Here is an 18255-nt window from a genome sequence, read left to right on the forward strand (position 1 = left end):
TCATTAACAACAACATCAATCATCATCATCACCATCAATCATAACCATCATCATTAGTCTTTGGCCCTAGAGTTGGCAAAACGACATGCTAAGAGCACTGAGCTTCCAAGTGTGAAATTGGAATTGTAATCCAGTCCCAAACACACTCTATGACTCGCCTGGCAGTAGTACGTCATGAATCAAGACAAAGTGCCTGGACACCATCGGATGATCGAGTCAAGTTCTGCAATACACAAGGACTGATAGAATTTGGACCTACTTCTAACCATCATAAATTTAAATGATCTAAGTAGGTAAGGAATACATAATGCTTGTCACTTGTCGTCACCCAATTCTCCCACTGAAATTTAAAAACGAGAACAGTCCAAGCAGTAATGAGAACTTCATTACAGAGCATTTGCAATGCATGCTTCCTACTAGGACATTTATGTTGTACGAACCCATATGTGGCCAATTTGCCTGGTGAAATACTTACATTTTTTGTTTCTCCAGAGATTTTTTAACTTTTCGAAGTTTGTTAGCCATGATATAAGCTTCTTTATCAGCTTTGGGAGGTCTTTTCTCCTCCTGTTTTTCCTCCAGGAATTCACAAACATTTTCAGCGCATTCTTCTACGGTATCTAAACTAAATCTGGAAGCAAATGAACATATATTAAAACTATCATAAGATTAGATCTCTCTGTTCTGGCTGTGTGTTACATTTCTCAAGGACACACACCTCCTTATACAGGGACAGGAATAAACATGGTAGCAAAAGTAAGAAGTGACTAGTCACACTGTGTCTATAATCAGGAAGCAAAGAAAAACAGGAAATAGAGCTGGGTATAAAACTTCTAGGCTTGACCCCAGTGACCCAGTGTGGTATCTGAATGAGAATGGCCCCCATCAGCTCATGTATCCGAATACTTAATCTGCAGTTAGTGGAACTATTTGGGAAGAATTAGAAGTCTTAGGCTTGCTGGAGGAGGTATGCCACTGGGGCAGGTTTCTGACTATATGATGTGGAAATTCCTGAAGGAGAATCTATCATACCTTGTGAAATACAGTCATTTCCATCAGAGTGTGACTCTTTTTAAAAAATCTGCATCACTTGGAAACAACTGTGCCTCCTAAGTCTCTCTGAACTACATATATTGAAAGTGACCTTGAAATTCCACATCAGCTATTAATATTTTATAGCACTGATTACACACTCATGACTTTTGAATTTTAGTCCTATGTATGATCACACAGTCATTAAGTGGTTGTCAATCAATGACATACCTAAAGAAGAGAAAAGTAGAATTTATGCATAGGCCTAGCCTTGAAATGCAAGACCTTAAACACGTATCAACATTTCTTACCTTTGAACGTGTTCTACACACTTTTCTCCACTCAGGGTACAGAAACTTGGAGCTACTACGATTAATGTGGTAAGTAAGCTCTGACCGGTAAAGCTTGGTCCCAGACCAATTTTGATCTCTTTATGATCTGGTACTAATAAAGACAAAGACGGGACCCCCGTTGGAGGAATTAGAGAAAGGATTGAAAGAACTGAACGGGCTTGAAACTCCATAAGAACAACAATGCCAACAAACCAGAGCTCCCAGGGACTAAACCATTACCCGAGGACTATACATGGACTGATCCATGGCTCCAGCTGCATATGTAGCAAAGAATGGCCTTGCTGGGCACCGACAGAAGGAGAAGCCCTTGGACCTGCCAAGGTGGGACCCCCCCCCCAGTGCAGGGGAACGTCGGAAAATGGGAAAGGAGGAGTGGATGGGGAAGGGGAACACCCTTACAGAAGAAGGGGAGGGAGTGGGAAAGGGAGCTTATGTTCAGTCAACCAGGAAAGGAAATAACATTTGAAATGAAATCTAAATTAAAAAAATATGAGACCTCACCGCCTGGTCAGGTGGGCACTCCTGAGGCTGCAGAGCAGAGGAGACCACCAACACTGCCCCCCCTGCCCACATCCCTGGCCTAGAGAAAACTGTATAAGGCCTCTGGGTTCCCGTAGGGGAGGGCCCAGACACCGCCCCCTGCGCCTGAGACACCGCCGGAACCTGAAGGAAACAGACAGGATAAACAGTTCTCTGCACCCAAATCCCGTGGGAGAGAGAGCTAAACCTACAGAGAGGCAGACACGCCTGGGAAACCAGAATAGACTGCACTCTGCACACATCCAGACACCAGAGGAAAACACCAAACGCCATCTGGAACCCTGGTGCACAGAGGCTCCCGGAAAGAGCGGCGCAGATCTTCCGGTTGCTGCCGCCACAGAGAGCTCGTGGGCAGCACCCCGCGAGCAAACTTGAGCCTCAGGACCACAGGTAAGACCAACTTTTCTGCTGCAAGTGACCTGCCTGGTGAACTCAAGACACAGGAACAGCTGAAGACCTGTAGAGAGGAAAAACTACACGCCCGAAAGCAGAACACTCTGTCCCCATAACTGGCTGAAAGAAAACAGGAAAACAGGTCTACAGCACTCCTGACACACAGGCTTATAGGACAGTTTAGCCATTGTTAGAAATAGCAGAACAAAGTAACACTAGAGATAATCTGATGGCAAGAGGCAAGCCCAGGAAACCAAGCAACAGAAACCAAGACTACATGGCATCATCGGAGCCCAATTCTCCCACCAAAACAAACATGGAATATCCAAACACACCAGAAAAGCAAGATCTAGTTTCAAAATCATATTTTATCATGATGCTGGAGGACTTCAAGAAAGACGTGAAGAACTCCCTTAGAGAACAAGTAGAAGCCTACAGAGAGGAATCGCAAAAATGCCTGAAAGAATTCCAGGAAAACATAAATAAACAAGTAGAAACCCATAGAGAGGAGACACAAAAATCCCTGAAAGAATTCCAGGAAAACACAATCAAACAGTTGAAGGAATTAAAAATGGAAATAGAAGAAATCAAGAAAGAACACATGGAAACAACCCTGGATATAGAAAATCAAAAGAAGAGACAAGGAGCTATAGATAGAAGCCTCACCAACAGAATACAAGAGATGGAAGAGAGAATCTCGGGAGCAGAAGATTCCATAGAAATCATTGACTCAACTGTGAAAGATAATGTAAAGCAGAAAAAGCTACTGGTCCAAAACATACAGGAAATCCAGGACTCAATGAGAAGATCAAACCTAAGGATAATAGGTATAGAAGAGAGTGAAGACTCCCAGCTCAAAGGACCAGTAAATATCTTCAACAAAATCATAGAAGAAAACTTCCCTAACCTAAAAAAAGAGATACCCATAGGCATACAAGAAGCCTACAGAACTCCAAATAGATTGGACCAGAAAAGAAACACCTCCTGTCACATAATAGTCAAAACACCAAATGCACAAAATAAAGAAAGAATATTAAAAGCAGTAAGGGAAAAAGGTCAAATAACATGTAAAGGCAGACCTATCAGAATCACACCAGACTTTTCGCCAGAAACTATGAAGGCCAGAAGATCCTGGACAGATGTCATACAGACCCTAAGAGAACACAAATGCCAGCCCAGGTTACTGTATCCTGCAAAACTATCAATTAACATAGATGGAGAAACCAAGATATTCCATGACAAAACCAAATTTACACAATATCTTTCTACAAATCCAGCACTACAAAGGATAATAAAGGGTAAAGCCCAACATAAGGAGGCAAGCTATACCCAAGAAGAAGCAAGAAACTAATCGTCTTGGCAACAAAACAAAGAGAAGAAAAGCACACAAACATAACCTCACATCCAAATATGAATATAACAGGAAGCAATAATCACTATTCCTTAATATCTCTCAACATCAATGGCCTCAACTCCCCAATAAAAAGACATAGATTAAAAAACTGGATACACAACGAGGACCCTGCATTCTGCTGCCTACAGGAAACACACCTCAGAGACAAAGAGAGACACAACCTCAGAGTGAAAGGCTGGAAAACAACTTTCAAAGCAAATGGTCAGAAGAAGCAAGCTGGAGTAGCCATTCTAATATCAAATAAAATCAATTTTCAACTAAAAGTCATCAAAAAAGATAAGGAAGGACACTTCATATTCATCAAAGGAAAAATCCACCAAGATGAACTATCAACCCTAAATAGCTATGCCCCAAATACAAGGGCACCTACATACGTAAAAGAAACCTTACTAAAGCTCAAAACACATATTGCACCTCACACAATAATAGTGGGAGATTTCAACACCCCACTCTCATCAATGGACAGATCATGGAAACAGAAATTAAACAGAGATGTAGACAGACTAAGAGAAGTCATGAGCCAAATGGACTTAAGGGATATTTATAGAACATTCTATCCTAAAGCAAAAGGATATACCTTCTTCTCAGCTCCTCATGGTACTTTCTCCAAAATTGACCATATAGTTGGTCAAAAAACGGGCCTCAACAGGTACAGAAAGATAGAAATAATCCCATGTGTGCTATCAGACCACCACAGCCTAAAACTGGTCTTCAATAACAATAAGGGAAGAATGCCCACATATACGCGGAAATTGAACAATGCTCTACTCAATGATAACCTAGTCAAGGAAGAAATAAAGAAAGAAATTAAAAACTTTTTAGAATTTTATGAAAATGAAGGTACAACATACCCAAACTTATGGGACACAATGAAAGCTGTGCTAAGAGGAAAACTCATAGCACTGTGTGCCTGCAGAAAGAAACAGGAAAGAGCATATGTCAACAGCTTCACAGCACACCTAAAAGCTCTAGAACAAAAAGAAGCAAATACACCCAAGAGGAGTAGAAGGCAGGAAATAATCAAACTCAGAGCTGAAATCGACCAAGTAGAAACAAAAAGGACCATAGAAACAATCAATAGAACCAAAAGTTGGTTCTTTGAGAAAATCAACAAGATAGATAAACCCTTAGCTAGACTAACGAGAGGACACAGAGAGTGTGTCCAAATTAACAAAATCAGAAATGAAAAGGGAGACATAACTACAGATTCAGAGGAAATTCAAAAAATCATCAGATCTTACTATAAAAGCCTATATTCAACAAAACTTGAAAATCTATAGGAAATGGACAATTTCCTAGACAAATACCAGGTACCGAAGTTAAATCAGGAACAGATATACCAGTTAAACAACCCCATAACTCCTAAGGAAATAGAAGCAGTCATTAAAGGTCTCCCAAACAAAAAGAGCCCAGGTCCAGACGGGTTTAGTGCAGAATTCTATCAAACCTTCATAGAAGACCTCATACCAATATTATCCAAACTATTCCACAAAATTGAAACAGATGGATCACTCCCGAATTCCTTCTATGAAGCCACAATTACTCTTATACCTAAACCACACAAAGACCCAACAAAGAAAGAGAACTTCAGACCAATTTCCCTTATGAATATCGACGCAAAAATACTCAATAAAGTTCTGGCAAACCGAATCCAAGAGCACATCAAAACAATCATCCACCATGATCAAGGAGGTTTCATCCCAGGCATGCAGGGATGGTTTAATATACGGAAAACCATCAACGTGATCCATCATATAAACAAACTGAAAGAACAAAACCACATGATCATTTCATTAGATGCTGAGAAAGCATTTGACAAAATTCAACACCCCTTCATGATAAAAGTCCTGGAAAGAATAGGAATTCAAGGCCCATACCTAAACATAGTAAAAGCCATATACAGCAAACCAGTTGCTAACATTAAACTAAATGGAGAGAAACTTGAAGGAATTCCACTAAAATCAGGGACTAGACAAGGCTGCCCACTCTCTCCCTACTTATTCAATATAGTTCTTGAAGTTCTAGCCAGAGCAATCAGACAACAAAAGGAGATCAAGTGGATACAGACCGGAAAAGAAGAGGTCAAAATATCACTATTTGCAGATGACATGATAGTATATTTAAGTGATCCCAAAAGTTCCACCAGAGAACTACTAAAGCTGATAAACAACTTCAGCAAAGTGGCTGGGTATAAAATTAACTCAAATAAATCAGTTGCCTTCCTCTATACAAAAGAGAAACAAGCCGAGAAAGAAATTAGGGAAACGACACCCTTCATAATAGACCCAAATAATATAAAGTACCTCGGTGTGACTTTAACCAAGCAAGTAAAAGATCTGTACAATAAGAACTTCAAGACACTGAAGAAAGAAATTGAAGAAGACCTCAGAAGATGGAAAGATCTCCCATGCTCATGGATTGGCAGGATTAATATAGTAAAAATGGCCATTTTACCAAAAGCAATCTACAGATTTAATGCAATCCCCATCAAAATACCAATCCATTTCTTCAAAGAGTTAGACAGAACAATTTGCAAATTCATCTGGAATAACAAAAAACCCAGGATAGCTAAAACTATCCTCAACAATAAAAGGACTTCAGGGGGAATCACTATCCCTGAACTCAAGCAGTATTACAGAGCAATAGTGATAAAAACTGCATGGTATTGGTACCGAGACAGACAGATAGACCAATGGAATAGAATTGAAGACCCAGAAATGAACCCACATACCTATGGTCACTTGATTTTTGACAAAGGAGCCAAAACCATCCAATGGGAAAAAGATAGCATTTTCAGCAAATGGTGCTGGTTCAACTGGAGGTCAACATGTAGAAGAATGCAGATTGATCCATGCTTATCACCCTGTACAAAGCTTAAGTCCAAGTGGATCAAGGACCTCCACATCAAACCAGACACACTCAAACTAATAGAAGAAAAACTAGGGAAGCATCTGGAACACATGGGCACTGGAAAAAATTTCCTGAACAAAACACCAATGGCTTATGCTCTAAGATCAAGAATCGACAAATGGGATCTTATAAAACTGCAAAGCTTCTGTAAGGCAAAGGACACTGTGATTAGGACAAAACGGCAACCAACAGATTGGGAAAAGATCTTTACCAATCCTACAACAGATAGAGGCCTTATATCCAAAATATACAAAGAACTCAAGAAGTTAGACTGAAGGAAGACAAATAACCCTATTAAAAAATGGGGTTCAGAGCTAAACAAAGAATTCACAGCTGAGGAATGCCGAATGGCTGAGAAACACCTAAAGAAATGTTCAACATCTTTAGTCATAAAGGAAATGCAAATCAAAACAACCCTGAGATTTCACCTCACACCAGTGAGAATGGCTAAGATCAAAACTCAGGTGACAGCAGATGCTGGCGAGGATGCAGAGAAAGAGGAACACTCCTCCATTGTTGGTGGGATTGCAGACTGGTACAACCATATTGGAAATCAGTCTGGAGGTTCCTCAGAAAATTGGACATTGAACTGCCTGAGGATCCAGCTATACCTCTCTTGGGCATATACCCAAAAGATGCCCCAACATATAAAAAATACACGTGCTCCACTATGTTCATCGCAGCCTTATTTATAATAGCCAGAAGCTGGAAAGAACCCAGATGCCCTTCAACAGAGGAATGGATACAGAAAATGTGGTACATCTACACAATGGAATATTACTCAGCTATCAAAAACAACGGCTTTATGAAATTCGTAGGCAAATGGTTGGAACTGGAAAATATCATCCTGAGTGAGCTAACCCAATCACAAAAAGACATACATGGTATGCACTCACTGAATAGTGGCTATTAGCCCAAATGCTTGAATTACCCTAGATGCCTAGAACAAATGAAACTCAAGACGGATGATCAAAATGTGAATGCTTCACTCCTTCTCTAAAAGGGGAACAAGAATACCCTTGGCAGGGAATAGAGAGGCAAAGGTTAAAACAGAGACTGAAGGAACACCCATTCAGAGCCTGCCCCACATGTGGTCCATACATATACAGCCACCCAATTAGACAAGATGGATGAAGCAAAGAAGTGCAGACCGACAGGAGCCGGATGTAGATCGCTCCTGAGAGACACAGCCAGAATACAGCAAATACAGAGGCGAATGCCAGCAGCAAACCACTGAACTGAGAATAGGACCCCCGATGAAGGAATCAGAGAAAGAACTGGAAGAGCTTGAAGGGGCTCGAGACCCCATATGTACAACAATGCCAAGCAACCAGAGCTTCCAGGGACTAAGCCACTACCTAAAGACTATACATGGACTGACCCTGGATTCTGACCTCATAGGTAGCAATGAATATCCTAGTAAGATCACCAGTGGAAGGGGAAGCCCTGGGTCCTGCTAAGACTGAACCCCCAGTGAACTAGACTGTTGGGGGGAGGGCGGCAATGGGGGGAGGGTTGGGAGGGGAACACCCATAAGGAAGGGGAGGGGGGAGGGCGATGTTTGCCCGGAAACCAAAGAATTATTATTAAGTATTAAATACATTAAAATATATATATCCAATAATAAAAGAAAAAAAAGGATGTAAGAAAGGATTTTCACAGTTTGTCTTACAGATATCCCATTATTCATTTAAAAGGTTCCAAGATGGAGATCCCTGAGTAGAAGACTGACTATGATATATTGTGAATACTACCTGTTTCAGATACCTTAGGAACTCACGGTTCAGAACATGCCACCCGTAAACCGGAAGGAGAACGGCCTTCTTTTATTAAGGATGAGAAGTGGGAATAAGAGACATCTGCACAAGCCTGTCCTTCCCAGCCTTTGTCCTTTGTTAACTCGATGGCATGTGCCCATTTACTGTGTCACAGATTTACAGCTCGCTGGTCTGTTCCATTCAGGATTTATCCACTAACTAAATTATCACATCACATTTTATCAGAACTGGATCCATTAAACTAGTATGCTCAATTTTTAAACTACTGCATTCTATATAACCTGAATTTGGCAAGATATCACTGGCTCTGGGTCATATTTCTATTTACAATGAATATGGAAGACCAAAGTATTTTACATATATAAATTATAGCACATTATTAAAATTTAAATTCTGTGGAAGAAGTCAACATTGATGGATTTGTTCAATGTGGAAAAATTCAAGATCTGTACTGCAAATTACTATAAGACCTAAAAGAAACAAAAATGAGAGTTTATAGTAAAAAATGAGAATCAAATTAATGAGGAAAAATTTAATAGGACACTAAAAATATTTTTAAGATTATATCTAAAACTGGGCATAATGATGGACGCCTATCTCTAATCCCAGCACGAAGGAGACTGAAGCAGGAAGACAGCCTGGGACACATATCAGGATTCTGTGGTCTCAAACAAACAGAAGCAGGACAACAAAAAATTGAACTAGAAAATTTTATGACTTAAATAAGCCATAAGATCTTGACAAATGAGCATCCGGAGTAATAATCAACACTAGATCATTGCAATAAAGTTTCTATGACTTCCTCTACCTTAAAGGAATAGCCTAACACAAGTTACCTCACAAAGTTAAATAACTTACAGAAAGAATAGTGCAGGCAACTTCTCCATCTTCCTTAGCTTCTCAACGAGACATGGGAAAAAGTCCAGCATCTGCCCTGAGTAGTCATGGTAATCAGGACTCAGTTTTTTCAGTACAAGTTGGGCCTGTGAGAGCGAAGGACAAGCATTTCTACTAAATTCTTCATAGCACTGGAAGGAATGGGCATTCTGACTCAAGGACTTCCACGGCTGTCATCCTTTAAAATACAGTCCTATGAGAATATGCCACAGGACTATGTTAAGCACAAGGGCACATACACACCACACACTTGATAACAGACTTCCAGTGTATTGTATGCACACACCTGCACTTGTCAGAGACAGTGTGAGCCCAGCAGAAAAAGGGTGGTTCAGTCATTGGTGCTGTTTCCATGGCAGCAGGAGGAAGGAGCCCTCTCTATGCCTCATCAGAAATAAGACTCTAACCTGACTAAGAGGTTTTGAGGGACAAGGTGGGATGGGTTGGGGAATACAACTTAACTATATGATGTTTCCAAATGAAATAAAGACAAATCAAGGTACAAAGTGGGAGAGGGGGAAATCACATGGTAAAAATATAATGCATACTAGCGGTTCTCAATCTGTGGGTCACGACCCCTTTTGGTTGCGTATTAGCCTACATGTTGGATATTTACATTACAATTCACGACAGTAGCAAAATAACAGTTATGAAGTAATAATAAAAATGACTTTATGGTTAGGGGTCAGCACAACATAAGGTACTGTATTAAAGAATCGAAAAATTAGGGAATCCTTTAAAATACAGTCCTATGAGAATATGCCACAGGGCTATGCTAAGCACACGGGCACGTACACACCACACACTTGAAAACGAACTTCCAGTGTATTTCCTAAAAATAGAAATCAGGAATCACAATTTTTCATGACAAAATAAGACTGTAAGATGTGTAAGCACGTAGTAAGATTGAAGTACTTAAATAGTTCTTACAATTGAAAATACATTTAGAACCTTGAAGAATAAGACGCCAGGGACTGTTGCAAACCAGCGTCTCTAGATATGACAGGGACACTGAAGCCATGAACTTACAGCCCCTGTGGGTAACCAGGAGATGGGGGTGGGGTGCTCATAAGGTCAAGCCTTACAGATTTCAGCCTGAATGAGGAAGGGCTACGAAGTCTCACTCTTGGCTGGGGAGCTGTTGCCACATGATGGTTGATGTAGGAGGGAAAACAGCAGTGTCCTTAATGATAAGGTGGCCCAGTGGATAACCCCACATCCTGACACACACTGGTGGCACTGACTGAGCACATGAAGTTAGAAGGAGAAAATGGTAGAGAAGGGATATGGAAGAAATTGGAGGGGGAGGATTCAGGAGTGGATTTGAAAACACATTACACATACAAACATGATATCCTCAAACAATAATTTAAAAAAAAATTTTTAAAAGCCCAAAACTAAAAAAGAAAAGTAAAATTTGTTTCAGTTACTTGAGTCACATCTCTATGCTGCTCCCCACCCCCACCCCAAAATCAATAATTCCAAATATGAACTCTGTGTTCTCCCTTGTCCATCATCAAATCCATGAGGAACTGGTAGACTCTTGCCTATGTTTTAGGAGACACTGTAGAGAAGAATTTTAAAAGTCAAATTTCTTTCTTTCTTTCTTTCTTTCTTTCTTTCCTTCTTTCTTTATTTTTTTTTGTTCTAGCTCAGAATCACTACACATCAAGTCAAGCTTAAAAATCAAAGTTGAAAACTGAAAACTGAAAAGAAATGGTATGATTGATTGAACAATACAACTCAAGGAAATAATACAGAATGATTGTGGAAATTACCTCCTTCTCGTTCCCATTTTTAACCCAATTTGTGAATTCTTCCTTTAAGCTCTCTTCATATTTTCTAGCATCCAGCTTTTTAATGACTATTTTATTCTTAAATTGAGTGAAGTTCTCTGGACATAGGTTCTGGGAAAGGAAGATCATGCAAGTAATGAGAGATAAACTAAAGATATTTCTCAATTATAGTTTTCATTGACAGTTTGATAGGCTCTTACGGTTGGAGATGTTTAGACTTCTTATCCTTCTCTAAACCTTTTTAATATAAAACTATAGAGGAACTCTCCAAAGGCAAGCAGACAGAGCAAGCAGACCTCTGAGATGAGCAAACAGTACTGAGGATACAGAGTAATGGAGAGGAAAAGAAACTGAGGATGAAGACTCCAGGGTAGGAAAGGAGACCCAGATACCACAGTGTCTAGAGAAAGATAGGCCATTTTCAGACATTGGCATAACACGTCATTTCTAGCCCATTAAAGTTCCTTTTGGGAAATGTCTGCTAGTCTTTTACTACTGGTCATTTTATTTATTTACATTTCAAATGTTGCCCCCCTCCCCGGTCTCTCCTCCGAACACACCTCCCATCCCCTTCCCCATCCCCTTTGCTTCTAAGAGGCTGCTCCCACCAAACCTAACTGGTGTTGACAGTGTGTTTCTGACCAGCAATGGTGGGTTCTAGCAAAATGGCACGAAATCCATGAAGATTCTTTACCTGGGCCTGAGGCCAACTCTTCCAGACCTGGCACATAGTGTCATATAGCTGAATGCTTTCTCGGGGTGACAAGGCAAGATCAGAAGGAAATCCATACTTTTCAATCTACGATTAAAGTAACATCAAACTTCTTAATATTTTATTTTATCTATAGGATAAAACATTTACTTGAAATGGTTACTTTGCGCATTAAAAGGTGGGAAAATGGTGAAGTTTGCATTGCACCTACTGTCTTTTGAAAAGGAATTTTTTGAAACTATGTGTATGTACAGGAGATTCTGTCCCCCAGTTGACAAAAGAGGGCCACAGGTCTGCTATCTATGTTCTTGTGAACCAACCAGCGTGAGTGCTAGAAAATGAAATCAGATCTTTTTTGGGGCCTTCTTAACTGCAGACACAGATCTGCTCCATTTCCCAGTGTTAGCTCTGTGTTCTCCCTTGAATTATCATTTGAGAGTGTTTTTTTTTCAGCCAAACTACAATGAAACAAAAGCAAGTCCAAGAATCCCCGTAAATTCTATAACACAAATCCTCTGTTCAGGTCACAGACTTGGGATTTCTTAAGTCTCTGACCCTTTTTAACATGCTCAATTTCCTTGTTTCTAAAAATAAAATAATTAGTGCTGTCCATGCCATTAATTTATTGTGCAAAATCAATTAGACAATAGATACGAGTCTTGGCCAAATGCCTGGCACACCATTTGTGCATGACCCATCAATCTGCTTTATCAATTAATAAGTTCATACTTCATAACTTTCAAGGAATAACAATTCTGTGGCCCAAGATGGGATTCAATCTAGTTGTTTTCCACTACAAACTGGCAAACTGCTAAAACTTGGACCACTCTAGGCAGAGAAGGAAGAGAAGCAACACTGAGTCACTGTACCATGGTATATGTTATTTTGCAAATCAAAGTGTCCCTACTCCCACAGACATTAAAAATCAATCCACACTGAGCAAGAGATAGCATTTCTTTCAAGTGTTTCCCGGGGCTGACAGCTCTCCAGACAGCAGCAGCTGGGCCTAGATGGCTTGATAATTGATGGCAAAGGTCAAACATTTACCAGAAACAAGACATATAAGACCGAGGACAATCCCTCACTGGTGATCCCTTGCTTCTGTTGGGTTAAGACCAGCTTGTTTGTACTCTCCCATGACTGTCCTTTGGGAATTGTTTCTCTGACATAGCCATAAAGGAAACAGCTACTTAGATGATTCTTCCTTTTCTATGTTGCTAAAATTGGTCAAGTTTGGGGGAGTTCTTAAACCACTCAGCTCTTTGATTTAGTCTAAGTATACTAAACAATGTTTAGAATCATTTACTCATTTAGAATTTCCACTCATTTTGATACTTCTTTAGGAAACAGCCTATATGAGTACATGCCATACAAGTGGTGGCTAAAATTCATTTAACAATACCCAAGCCAGCCTTCACTATGTATCCTTGCTACCAAGTTCTAAAAGTCCCAAGAGTCGTAGGACAGCATGACCTTTTCAGAAGTCACACAGGGTCAGAACACACAGGGACTATTATCCGGCTTTCCGGCTACTCAATTAATAGCAGCAGAGAGGAGAGCAAAGGCACCTGGAGCACCACAGAACCAGAGGCTGTTTAAAGATAACCTGCCTTGATCACTTTACACAAAACAGATAATTGTCAAGGTATTATGTCATTTTTAAAGATACTGGATCATGTTGAAAATGTCTGACATTCTGTGGATATCAGAAAGGACGTGGGACTGGGGGAGGGGATCAGGAAGGGAAAGGAGGAAAGGAAGAAAGACAGGGAGGAAACAAAAGGATTTCTTTATTAAAGAAAATCCCATATTCAGTTTCATTTCATCGCTTTAGGAAGTCACTGCAATATACAGCCAAATCTTGTCACATGGTGCTGACTCATTCACATAGATGGCAGGCAAATCTTTCAGATCAACATGGAGTCAAGCAGTGGGTCTGAGATGATGTCTGGTCTGAATCCTTTACTCAGTACTGTAGTAGTGAGTTGGCTGTCTATGTCTCAATTCTATTACTTACGAAGAAAAACTGCAGTAGTACCGCCACCATACAATTCTTGTGATGTTCAAAAGAAAGGAAATGAGTGAAACATTTTAAAAACGCAATTCCAATCAGCTATCCTCTAAAAACAGCCAGTAAACAATGGAGTTCACACAGCAGTGGCTAGTAACTGTAAACATGTAAAACTCACCTACAAGTGGTTATTTTTGAACACTCAAAAGACACATGTGTGAAAGTTCAGGGGTGATCAGACTTTGCTAGCACTTAAACACAAAGTGCTATGGAGAAGTTTACAAAACAGTTGAGGAAGCCACTGAAGGGTTATAAATAAGGCTTCACATCATAAGAACTTCAAAAGAAACATCAAGGTCCAAGGCACTACCATTTGGCATTTGGAACCAATGAGGTGTATCATGAAGGCCTCCAAGTAAAACACATTCATTCAGCACATGCAAAGTAGGACAAGCTCCTGGAAGACTTTAGTTGTTAAGGGCTGTATATTTACCTGTTTCAAAGAAGTCCGATAAAGCCTTTTAAAGACTAGAATTATAATTAACAAACCATAATATAGAATCAGAATGTTGAATATACTTCATTTTTCAGGTCTTAGAAGGAAGAAAAAGGAGTGACTGTCACTTTGAGGGCCAATGGGAGTTTAAATGAACCTTTCAAGGGAGTGAAAGGAGAAAGAAAGAGAGGTAGATGCAGGAAATATTTAAGGAACTATCCCCCTCTAACCACTCAGCAGCCCAGCTGCATTGTTTCAAGGTCTCTACTCTGCAGAGTCCCTATCAAAGGGCCATACCTTGAATGGTACAGAGACTGAGAGCCTGTGTTCCTGGCTTAAGATCATATACATTAGCCTTGTCCTCATGTATGAGCCAGAACCACACAAAGGTGCACAGAGAGGAGAGATTAAAGCCTGTCCTCAACACTTCATTAGTGGTGCAGAAGTGAGCTAGTTAAGAGAGACATGCAGACATAGGTGCTTAACAGAGAAGGCAGATGGAAAATGGCAGAAATAACGTCCCCAAATAATACAGTCATCAAGTTAAAATATTTAGTAGTTTTTAAGCTTTGATGATCCTGGTAACATCCTAACATTGAGAAATTAAGGAATAGAAATTTCCGTTCCTTAGAAAATCCAACTTGTAGTGTTTCCTCTGCATTCCAGCATCAGGCTGTGCTCCGGTTTCATTCTGCATAGTATTGTATTCTTGGTTATAAGCCAAACAATGCTGTTACTTGGCACAGCTGTGACAGCCGTTGCTACTTACGTGATCTGTGGTTAGTGCAGCGCATGGATGAAAATGATCAAAGCAAACATCGCCCTGTCTCACCGAACACAAATACTTCTCTAGATCATTATATCTCTCTCCATAGAGCACTGGAAGGAGAAGGGCGAGATTGTTCAAATGATCAGAGATGTGGTGAGTAGGTTAATTTTAAAGCAAGTAACCAAACCAAACAAAAACATGGCAGTAGAAGTACACAAAGCATACGTACCAAGTCTAACTTTGTATGACTGTCTGGCTTGCACTCGGTCTTTGTGATAGCTGCCACGGGTGGCAGCATTTCTTTGGGAAACAGATCCTTGTTCCATGGTACTGTCTACTTGTTTCCAGTACCGCTTTACTGACTGGAGCCACCTTAAAGGAAAACAGACAATATTTGTGATTTTAACCAGCAATAGCTATGACATTTCCTGTTTTGAGTGTGTGGTCCCCAGTTTTTGGTATTACTTTGAACTCCGTGGAGCCATTAAAAAGTGGGAATGGCATAGCACAGGTCAACCACTAGCAATGGAACTTTGTAGATGACAATCAATATGAGCCATTGCAAAGGTTATACTCGCCATTGTTTTTACCTATGCTCTTTGCTTCTTGTCTATTGCCATGTGAACAAGCTGCCACCCCAGGCTCCCACTTCCACGAATGAATCTTCCCCTCCCTGCCTTCCCCACTCTGATGAGTAGAAATCTTTCTAAAACCATAAATCTAAATAAAGGTATAATTCTCTGAAGGTATATTTTGGTCACATCAATACAAATTAACTCATATTAGTTAAGCAGAAAATAAACATAAGCTACATGAAATTAAATAACCAAATTTATTGTTACTTATTTAATTAAATAATCAAAAAGAAAATTTTGCCTGTCTTAAAATTTTTACATAAGAGAATTACTTCTAGAGTCACATAACCTGAAATAAAATTCTAGCTACCTTACTATTAACTCTGAATCTACATGAATCTTTAATATTTCTGTGCCTTGACTTTCATGTTTAAAAATTAATGTAACAGTAAAAGTACTATTATCTAGGGATGACAATAGAAATACTAGTGCATCAAATACAAATACTGATGATATTTAAGGTAAATTACTATATGCAAACTATGTAGGAAGGAATGTGATACATGGATGCTTTTCTACCAATAGTCAATATTCAAGCCATTCCAATGACCAGAAGATGTGTGGCTTTCAACTAATGAAGCTTTACTCTCTTCCTGAATATATCAACAAAATTATGATCTTGGAATCTAAGGCTGAATGTATCATTTAATCACCTTGACTTTGCTTCCTAGTTAAGGGGTGAGGAGATAAGAAATATAGACCTACTGTTTTATTTTTTTGAGCTATGGCATGATACTTCCTACTCAACTGCAGATCTGACCCAAGAGGTTCTGGATATTTCTTCGTGGAGAATAGCTAACATCTGTCAGAAAGAACTAAACTGACAGAAACTTGAAGATTCATGGACTGCTATAAGTTAGCCAGAAATTTCCATGACTCTAAAACCCATAAAGGATATATATGAAATTGAGACTTTCAAAATAGATCCAAAATGGAACCAAAGTCATACTCGGTGAGATGCTGAGGGTTACTAATGGTAGCTGAAAGGGCCAAAAAGGGACATCGGATCATGACAAGGAGATGCTCCCAGATTTCTGCTCCAATTTCTCCACCAAGACAATGGACCTATAAGAGAAAAGAATGATTTCAATTGATGAGTTAGTTTTAAGAATGGCAAATGAAAATAACATATGGACTCTTAAACTGGTCATGAGCATTTTTTTATCACCTTTAATGGACCATGTAACCTTAAATAATTACTGGGGAAAAAAAGATGTAGGGCATCTTGGCATTTGAATTTTCCTTAATATTTTTAACCATTCACCTGGGACTCCTTTTATTTTGCTTTCACTGTCTTTCAGACCTATGTATTCCTTGCCATGTCTTCTGCCAATAAGGCCTTCTGCATCTCAATCACAATTCAGTAATCTTTGTGACCACTGCCCTAACTGGACATCTATACTTTTGACATCACAGACAAAATGATATGCTTCAAAGACAAGCTCTATCTAGTTGAGTCACTAGTCAACAGTTTCCCATTCATTGTAGAATAAATTTGAGCATTTAATGGGATCCATAATGCTTGGCACAGTTGGTCCATATCTGCCATTCCAGCTGCATCCGAAGTCACCCATCCCCAGTCTTACTGAGACCCATACACATCAGCCATTTCTCTGTTCCTCAGCACACACACTTCCTGCCCCAGAGCTTTCACATGGCTGTGTCTCCTGTATAAATATTCTCACCAACAAAATTAAAAGCCAACAAATATAACCACAGCCTCTTAATCTGTGAAGCTCATCTCGCTGTCACTAGTTTTAAAAGATTTGTAGAGCATCCATTCCGAGTGGACAGATGTCCCAAAGCTGCGAAGACCTTCATATAGTTATAAACACTAGGAAGTTAGTCTGAGAAGTGATACCAAACATACCTCATCAAATATAACGTATCTGATCCTCTTCACCCAGTTTTGCCGATGAGGAGCTAGTAGCAGAATTTCAAAGCAGGCAGGCACGGTAATAAGCACCTGAAAGTAACAATACCATGTGACATCATCCTTAGTATGTGCACAGGTATAAAGCCAGCTGAAGTAAAGCTACTGAGTCCTGAATATATCTCCTAGTAACCAAAATGCTGATGCTACTTCTATGAATTGGATTCATTACTCGTGTGATGTGTTCACCAGTTTGAACCACGTGAAACTTGTATTTTCATGGGACCAAACTGTAAAATATAAAATCCGAAAGGCATATTCTTGTTTATGAGCATTCTGTGTCTAGCACTAAATGCAACGTCTATGTTGATGTCTTTCCTAACCCCTTCGGGAACCATGAGAAATGGAGATGGAAAGTGTAAGTATTGTGAACTGCTGCTGTCTTCTGACCGAGACACGGCAGTTCCACTCATGAGCCCCCAGTCACTGTGATCATCTGTGTAAGAGCTGCAGAACATCAAACCAGTCAAAATTCCAGCAGGAACGAGGAAGCAGCTCACAAGGCCCCACCCGAGTAGAGGAGTCTAGGGCAGCTCATGGTTGCTGGGAAAGAGAGGTTGGGGGAAGAACAGGGAGGGAGGGAGAC

The 18255-nt window shown here is 39.9% G+C and overlaps 1 protein-coding gene and 1 pseudogene across 1 annotated transcript in view; one reads left to right on the top strand and one right to left on the bottom strand.

Moving 5' to 3' along the window:
- The window catches only part of Erich1 (glutamate-rich 1), a gene marked incomplete at its 5' end in the record, with an annotated part of 52793804 nt that overhangs the window by 3072240 nt on the left and 49703309 nt on the right, over window positions 1-18255 (top strand).
- The window catches only part of Ddx60l1 (DEXD/H-box helicase 60 like 1), a 112328-nt pseudogene that overhangs the window by 34917 nt on the left and 59156 nt on the right, over window positions 1-18255 (bottom strand). The window contains exons 21-28 of the transcript XR_015640290.1: window positions 17607-17702; window positions 16686-16801; window positions 15331-15473; window positions 15102-15211; window positions 11808-11912; window positions 11096-11224; window positions 9279-9403; window positions 476-631 (exon numbers count right to left, since the gene is read on the bottom strand). The product of XR_015640290.1 is annotated as a DEXD/H-box helicase 60 like 1 (transcript). The remainder of the gene's footprint in view (window positions 1-475; window positions 632-9278; window positions 9404-11095; window positions 11225-11807; window positions 11913-15101; window positions 15212-15330; window positions 15474-16685; window positions 16802-17606; window positions 17703-18255) is intronic.

This window comes from Rattus norvegicus, chromosome 16, assembly GCF_021556685.1.
Source record: "Rattus norvegicus strain SHRSP/BbbUtx chromosome 16, alternate assembly SHRSP_T2T, whole genome shotgun sequence".
Taxonomy (NCBI): domain Eukaryota; kingdom Metazoa; phylum Chordata; class Mammalia; order Rodentia; family Muridae; genus Rattus; species Rattus norvegicus.